Source organism: Eutrema salsugineum, unplaced genomic scaffold (genome assembly GCF_000478725.1).
Source record: "Eutrema salsugineum unplaced genomic scaffold, Eutsalg1_0 scaffold_17, whole genome shotgun sequence".
Taxonomy (NCBI): Eukaryota; Viridiplantae; Streptophyta; class Magnoliopsida; order Brassicales; family Brassicaceae; genus Eutrema; species Eutrema salsugineum.
The window spans coordinates 3,307,279-3,316,485 of NW_006256852.1; positions in this window are offsets into that span (position 1 = coordinate 3,307,279).

The following is a 9,207-nucleotide window of genomic DNA, read 5'->3' on the forward strand; positions in this document are numbered from 1 at the left end:
TTTTTGGGGGCTTGCAACATATTTGTTAAGTCCCCGCCTGATATAAGATTGGGGTGGTAGTGAGGATGGATCCAAGTGATTGGCTGAGAGGTTCTCTTCACTTAGAGAAGGTATGATCGGGTGTGGAGAGATGGAATCTAAGTAACTGGCCGAGAGGCTCTCTTTACTTAGATTGGTGAACGGATGATGAACAAAGGACCAAGGGGATCGATGTGACGCCACACAGCTGATGGAGAAGCTCTGATAAGTCAGAGAACTCAAGAACACAAGGGGAAACCACACGAATGCTCAAGAACTCAAAGAAGAGGCGGCTGCTCTAAGAAAATACGCTCTTTATTGATTTAGGATTAAAAAATTATCTCATACAATGCCACATGTAGGACTTTATAAACAGTCCTTCGGCCTTGACCTTATAGGGTCGACTCTAGACTCAAAAACGAAAGAACTTGTGATAGACTCTCTTAAAATGAAAATAAAAGAAAAAGGAAACAATCTAAAGTTTCTGACTCGATTTAAAAGACTAAAATAACTAAAGGACTTAAAACAAAACCTGAAAAACAAAGACGAGGGAAAATCATGAGTTAAAAATAAATGAAACACTCACCTTGGTGTCGTTTTGACACTCAGTCGTTTGCAGCTTCAATGGTGAAGATCATGCGAGTTCCTTGAGTCCTTATTAGTGGCCATTCTGATGTTGATGTAGACTTGATGCTTGTGCCGTCCTCATATGAATCCAGACCCAATCTCCTGGCTCGAAAATGAGCTCCGTGCGGTTCTTGTCAGCTTACTTCTTGTATTGGGCTGTCTTCATTTCCAAGTTATCATTGGTCTTTTGATGGAGCTTCTTGATGATATCGGCTTTGTTTTCTCTATATTGCTTTGTGAACTCTAGTGGTGGCAATGGCTTTAGATCAAGAGGTGTTTCTAGCTTAAATCCATACACGATCCGAAAGGTGAAAGCTTAGTTCCCGAATGGGTGGCATGGTTATAAGCAAACTCAACATAAGGAATGCAATCTAGCCAATTCTTTAAATTGTTACCGACTGTGGTCCTTAAGAGGGTGGACAAGGTGCGGTTCACCACCTCAGTTTTTCCATCGGTCTGGGGATGACAAGTGGTAAAGAAAAGCAGTTTGGTACCGAGCTTCCTCCACAAGGTCCTCCAGAAATGACTTAAAAATTTTGTGTCTCTGACTGATACGATGGTGCAAGGTAAACCATTTAGGTGTTCCACTTCCTTGAAGAATAGATCAGCAGTTTGTGAGGCATCATTTGTTTTGGCACAAGGAATGAAGTGTGTCATCTTTGACAATCGATCCACCACCACAAATATTGAATCCCTGTTTCTTATCATTGGCAATCCTAGAACAAAGTCCATAGATATATCCACCCAAGGCTTGTTAGGAATTGGCAAAGGCATATAGAGTCCATAGGGATGTGACCTGGATTTGGTTTTAAGGCATATGATGCATCTCGAGCAAAATCGTTCCACATCTCTCTTGAGGTGTGGCCAGAAGAAATGCTCAACTAGAATACTTAGAGTCTTGTCCACTCTAAAATGCCCCATCAAGCCTCCTCCATGAGATTCTTTCATTAGAAGTTCTCTCATTGAACCCTGTAGGATACACAAACGTTTATCTCTAAACAGAAAGCCATCATGTAAGTAAAATAAACCAAATACTCCCTTTTGGCATTCTCTGAAGATGTCACCAAAGTCTGGACCGTCTTCATAGTTCTCCTTGATGTGCTCAAACCCCATTACTTTTGCCTCTATAGTGTTCATGACGTGTATCTTCTAGATAGAGCATCAGCGACTATGTTCTCATTTCCCTTCTTGTATTTGATGATACAAGGAAAAGCTTCTACGAACGTTAGCCATCTTGCGTGCCTTCTCTTAAGCGTTGTTTGACCTCTCAGATGCTTGAGTGTCTCGTGATCAATGTGTATGACGAATCCCTTGGCCAACAAGTAATGTTGCCAAGTTTCCAATGATCGCACCAGTGCATACAACTCCTTGTCATATGTGGGATAGTTCAGGGCAACTCCACTTAGTTTCTCACTGAAGTAAGAGCATCCTCAACCCAAAGACCCATATGGGTCTCCTCAGCATATTTATTAATTGTTTGGTTTTGAAAACTGTGTTTAGAGACCGTGTAGAGACAGCGTTTTTATTGGTGAACATTGCTAGAAACGGAATCGGTTTCTAATAAAAAAAAACTAATAATAATAATAATATATTTTATGAGAAAAACTTAATTATAAGATTTAGTACAAGGCATTAATACAAATAAAACAAAACTTCTCATAAACTCTAGTTGTTATCATAAAAATGTCTAAATTTTTGCCATACATGTTCGACCAAATCAAATTTCAATTGATGATGTTGCTGTATATCACGAACTTTTTTCTGAGTTGTCAGCATATCGGTAATATTTGAAGCCATGGCTGTGGAATACGACATATCCACATTAGAATTTTCGCTTCCGTCTCCTGGTTGAAATTCTTGAATAGTATCTAGTAGATTGTATCCTTGTCTTTCGTCTTCTACAATCATGTTATGGAGGATCACACAACCTCTCATAATCTTTCCAATTTTCTCTTTATCCCAAAAAAGTGCCGGATTTTTGACAATGGCAAAGCGAGATTGCAAGACACCAAATGCTCGCTCTACATCTTTTCGGACACCTTCTTGCCGCTCCGCAAAACAACGTGCCTTCGAAGATTGGGGAAGTGTAATAGACTGTATAAAAGTCACACATTTTGGATAAATACCATCTGTGAGATAATATGTCAAATTGTACTCCCGTCCATTGACGATAAAGTTGACTGCTGGTGCTTTACCTTGAATTATGTCATCAAAAATGGGTGAACGATCAAGCACATTTATATCGTTTAAAATACCTGGAGGTCCAAAAAAAGCATGCCATATCCAAAGATCATATGAAGCTACCGCCTCTAACACGATTGTAGGTTTTCCCGCACCACGAGAAAATTGTCCTTTCCAAGCGCTAGAGAAATTCTTCCACTCCCAATGCATACAGTCGATGCTGCCGATCATTCCTGGAAATCCTCGTTCCTCTCCAATATAGAGTAAGCGTTGGAGGTCCTCTGGTGGTTCTTCTTAAGTACTCATCACCAAACAAATTAATAATAGCTTCAACAAAATGTTCCAAACATGCCCGAGTGGTGGTTTCACCAAGTCGGAGATATTCGTCCACCGTATCAGCCGTTGTTCCATATGCTAGTAGACGAATGGCGGCTGTAGATTTTTGGAGTGGAGAGAGACTAGACCTTCCTAGACCATCTTTTTCTGACGGAAGTAATGAACTTCAGTAGATAGTTTCTCGACGATATGTAAAAATAAATGCTTGTTCATCCTAAAACGTCGCCGGAATAAATTGGAAGGATACGTTATCATCACTGAAGTAATCGTTCCACAACCGATTGTGCCCTTCTTCACGATCTCTTTCGATGTAAGCTTGTTTTTTTCTTGATTTTGGTGCTTCCAAATGATTTCCATATTCAATGAAAAGTTTGTCATAAGTTTGATCGAATATTTGATCAAACCATTTATCAAATGCTTCCTCAATGGTGTTTGACGAAGATCCATCAAAATTGATGTTTGGATATGATCCATCAAAATTGATGTTTTGATATGATCCATCAAAATTGATGTTTGAATATGATCCATCAATGTTGAGGTTTGAATAAGATCCATCATAATTGATGTTTGGATAAGATCCATCAACATTGATGTTTGAAGAAGATCCACCAACATTGATGTTTGAAGAAGATCCACCATCATATCCTTCTTCATAGTTTTGATCGAAATTGAGGTATGAAGAGGATCCATCGAAATTGTTGTTGGATGAAGATGCCATATCTTTTTTTAAAATGATTTGTGTTTGAAATAAGAAAGCTGAACAAGATGTTTAAAATGATGAACTAGAAAAGAAGAGAAGTGCAAACACTTAAAAGTAGGAACAAGGTGTTTAAGATGATGAACTAGAAAAGAAGAGAAGTGCAAACACTTAAAAGTAGGAACAAGGTGCTTAAGATGATGAAGTAGAGTTTAGAAGAGAAATGCAAACACTCAAACGCTTACAAGGATGAAAAGAGTTTATAAATAATCTATGACAACACCAACTCGGATACATAAGAAAACTACAAGAGGAAGCATATAAATAGAACAAGAGAGTACTAAACAATTACAAGCTTGTGGTGATAGGAACATCAAGTACAAATAATAGATACGAGAATCAAACATGTGACCATTGTCCACACAGAAAAAACAACACACCATGGCCCATTCATGTTTCATTCTGCTAACTACACTCATAAAAGATAAGAGAATCCAGCTTGTGGTGAGATTTGTATCCGCATGTGCCTGCAAAAAAATTAAATAGACCCACTCAAAATCAAGATAAGTAAACAAGATATGTGTAGATTCGTTTAAAGAAGGCTAAAACACAACATATGTCGACATTCCTATTCGAAGCAAGCCCAAAGAACACAAAATATACTTACTCATTAACATACCTAATTGGACATCAAATCTGTGAGTAGTTTCTGCTTCACGCATTGTTCAGTTTCAGTTAAGGTTTCCTTCTTCATTAGAAAGTCAAGCAGCCCCATCTTTGCGACATCTCGTTTCATGGTAAGTTCTTTTTCCTTACAGGCCCACATCCTCTCGAACTCAGTCATGAGAGAGTTGTTGGACTCTGACGCGGCCTTTTTCCCTTTAGCCTTCGCAGCCTTCACACCTGGTGGCCGTATGTTATCTTCACCATCCTCAGCCCTTACTTGACCGTCTTATGCATTCCCATTTGGCGACTATGAACTCTCCTCTGCCCTTCTTTTTTTTTTGAGTTTGCATCGGTTTTGGTTGTGGAAAGCTCAGCCCATTTTTGGTCGTTCCTCAACTCCTTCCACGCATGCTCCAAGTTAAATTTCTTCTTCTGATCGGTGAAGAATATCTGGTGCGCCACCTTCAGTACGTCGTTGTCATTCTGGCCACTCGTTCTCTCCCTTGATGCCGTCTCATACGCGCCATAGAACTTGCAAACGAGGTCATTCATTTTATGCCACCGCTGCTTACACTGTCCGGCACCGCGTGGTTCACATCCTACCTTCACGTTCTCTGCATAGTATGCAGCAATCCGCTTCCAAAATGCTCCTGAACGTTGTTTGTTACCCACAACAGGGTCTTTTGAAGTGTTGAGTCATGAGCTGATGAGGAGAACATCTTCGTACGGTGACCAAGACTTTCTTGCAGAACTCCCATGCGTATCACCAATCTGTGAAGGCTGAGTACACTGAGTACTGAACACGGGAACATGTTCAAAAGCTTCATCATCATGTTGACTGTTCAACAAGTCAACGAATTTGGAAGGCTGGGAAAATTGAAAACCAGAATGCAAATCCATTTCGAGAAAGGAGGAGAAAGCGATGAAAGAAAGAAAGTGAAGAAGGAATGAGATGAGAGGGTTAAAGAGAGAGATGAGTTGAGATATTAAAAAGAGAGCTTGAAGCCGAGAGGAGTAAAGAGAGAGATGAGAGAGAGAGATTAAAGAGGAGAGATTAAAAAGGAGAGATTAAAGAGGGGAGATTAAAGAGGAGAGATTAAAGAGAGACAAGACATCAACCTAACAACAATTTAACACTTATCAAAGTGTTACAATTTATGACCGTTCTAAACCCTACACTAAGCATTTACGACAAGTTCTTAACCTACTTCACCATATCTCTTTCCTTATTCACCATTATCTCTTTACTTACTTAACTACTTAAGCATTTAATACACTACTTATAAAAGTGTTACAATTAAGACTGACCTCTTTAACAACCGCTGAGTGATGTGATAACACAGTAGTAGACTTAGCTGTAAGATGCATTCAATCTAGAAGCCTTAACCTGCATTAAAGCATAAACAGTCATCAACCAAAGACATACAAGAGATATAGAAAATAAAGAAGATAAATCTTTCTAAGAAACTTATCTTTTCCTTGTGAAAGCTGCATCGCCTGTCTTTATCCCATTCCTCCATAGTCACATATAGGCCGAAGGAACAAAGTTTCCCAAGAATATAGAACAACAACATCACACCGAAGTAATAAAAGCAAAAAAAAAGTCCTTAAAAACATCATTCAAGGTCTTCAAAAGAAAGGATTACAGACTTGAGGATTGAAGTTCTAAAACTAGAACAATCAATGAACAACATGAAGCAAAAAGGATCCAAGTTCTTAAAATACAACAACAAGTACTATGCAGTTAGACCAGTTTCTAACGATTACAAACTTGATTAGTCATCTAGACTACTTCCCAACGCATAAGGAGAAAAGAGATAGCACCAAACATTACCATAAAGAGGATAAGGAGAAAGTCAGAACCTCTCGAGTCCATTGACTCTTTCATCCGAGCCACCTCTTGTTGAATCTCCACCACGACCTCCTTTAACTCTCCGATGTCAGCCGTGTTTCTATCGATCATAGGCTCCATGGTGTACATCCGATCCTCATATGACTGCAGCAGCTCAGTCCTATGGAAGGGGTCGATTCTTCCACTCACTTGATCAATCTTGAACTGAACAATTGTAAGCTGTTCTTCCACAGCATCATCCCACCATTTGAAAATGTGATCTGGACTATCCTACACAATGTAGAAGAAAACTTGAGTTAGAAAATTCCTATCATAAACGAGCTACAACCGTTTAAAACTCACAAGTCGAACTTACCTCTCCCAAGATTGTAGGACATGTGTAAAACTTCCTCCTCATTGTTGCATGAGCTGTGGACTCTTCAATGATGATGTTACGGCCACAGTAACATCGCTGAGGGATCCCAAAATTCCCATCGGCTTTAGCACATCCGCTGTCGTAGCTTGCTACCGAGGTACTGCTGTTGGTGTAGCTGATCGGCATCCTCTTGCAATAGAGACAACAAAACCATGAGCTGATGCATCATAATTCTACTTCAAAACCCATTCTACTTTGCAACAAAACCATGATCAAACCCAAAACCTAATACAATCGCAAACCATGTTGTGGCCAAGCAAGTAAAACTACTTATCAAACCCACCGAATCAACCAAGACAAACGATCAACCCATGACAAACCCAAAAATTTGATCAACCCCGAAAAACCCTAAATTTTTATTCGATGTTGTTTACAACCGGATTCATGTGATTAAACACAATCCGAAATCAAAATAACCAAAGACCCCATCATCATCACAAATAAAACCCTATACATAGGAAAATCGATTTGGGAAAAACAAGAAATCGATTTGGGCATGCTTGTTGGGGTTGACCACTCTTGTATTGTTCTCACCTTCTCCTGATCCAGTTCTTGAGGTTTATTATAAAGACCTTCTTAACAAAGAGTCTCTAAAACTTGCTTAAGGTGCTGAATATGGTCACTAAAACACTTGCTGTAAATGAGTATATCATCAAAATACACTACTACGAACTTGATGATGTATGCCCTTAAAACATGATTCATGAGCGGCATGAATGTGCTTGGGGCATTGGTGAGGCCGAATGGCATAACAAGCCATTTATATAGACCTTGCTTGGTCTTGAAGGCTGTTTTCCACTCATCTCCTTCCTTCGTTCTCACCAGATGGTAACCACTTCAGAGATCCACTTTAAAGAAGACCTTTGAGCCATGTAACTCGTCCAACATGTCATCTAACCTCGTTATTTGGTGGCGATACTTGATGGTGATGTTGTTTATGGTCCTGCAATCTACACACATTCTCCATGTGCCATCCTTCTTGGGAACTAACAGAATAGGTACCGCACATGGACTAAGACTCTCCCTGATGTAGCCTTTAGACATAAGATCTTGAATTTGCTTCTCTAGCTCTTTGTACTCGTTGGGGTTTATGCGATAAGCTCCTCGGTTTGGGAGGGCAGCTCCTGCCACCATATCAATTTGATGCTTTATTCCTCTTATGAGTGGTAATCCAGCTAGTATCTCTTCGGGAAACACAATCTTGAACCTGTCTAATGATGCGTGCTCGCTACGTGAGAGAACAAGTTTTACCCTTAAGAAAAAAAATGAAAGCCGCAAGTGCACAGCTAATCAGTTGTAGTATTTAGGGATCGAATCCACAGAGATTTGTGTGCCTGGTATTCTTCTACGGTTTTTAACTTTATGTGTAGACTAAATTGGTTTTAAAGGTTGGTTGTTTTTCTCGAATTAAACTAAGGCAAAAGAAAGTAAATAAATCTATCCTAAAAAGCAAGTAAAGAAATCGAATGAAAGGCAATAGAACAAGTAAAATATCGAATGAAAGACTAATAAGGCAAGTAAATATCGAATGAAAGGTAAATAAAGCAAGTAAATAACGAACTAAGGAAATTGAAATGCAGGTCTAAGAAAAGCAAGTAAAAATCGATGGAATTGTAAACTATGGCTAAAAACGCTGAGCTTTTGGGAACTCTAAGGGATCATAATCGGTTTTAACACTAAGGTAGATAGATTGGGATTGACAGATAACAATATATGGGTTCTAGAGCTAGAGTACGGCGGTATGACTATGTCACTGTCGTGATCATAACCAACTGTTTCTCGCAACCCTGACCAGTAGGTTTCCACTCTGGCCCTGGAAGGGAGAGAACGCAAGAGCTGCACAAGACTCGTCAATACTCACGATCTCGCCGCAGGTAGGTTTCCACTCCTACGGAAAAATCACCTGTGTTCATTCTAGGGCTGATACTTAATGAAAACTTTCGCAACACTAACTATCTAGATCAGATACTAGGTGATCAATCAAGCATACATGCAATAAGAACAAGAATAAACAGAGAACAGGTCGAAATCCCAGATCTATAAACCTAGATGTCTTAATCGATTATGAGAGCCCCTTTCGGGAACCCTAAGCCCAACTCGGGATCTACTCAGACATGGCTGAGTTCGACATCATCATTGGTTTTAATAAAAGTAATAAAAAACAGTAAAGAAAAGAGATAAAGAAAGCTTCTCTATTGAAGAACTCGGACTTGAACAATCTTCTACAAAAATCTCATAAAAACGGCTAAAGGAAAAGGGTTTCTGTAAAGTATGTAAAAGCTCTCCTAAAAACGACATAAATGACATGTATTTATAGTCTCCAATACTCCATGGTCTCTAGGGTTCCGGAATTGAGGCTGGGAATGACTTTGGGCTTCAGATAAGTGGGCTTTAAGTCGGAGGTTGAATGCCGCG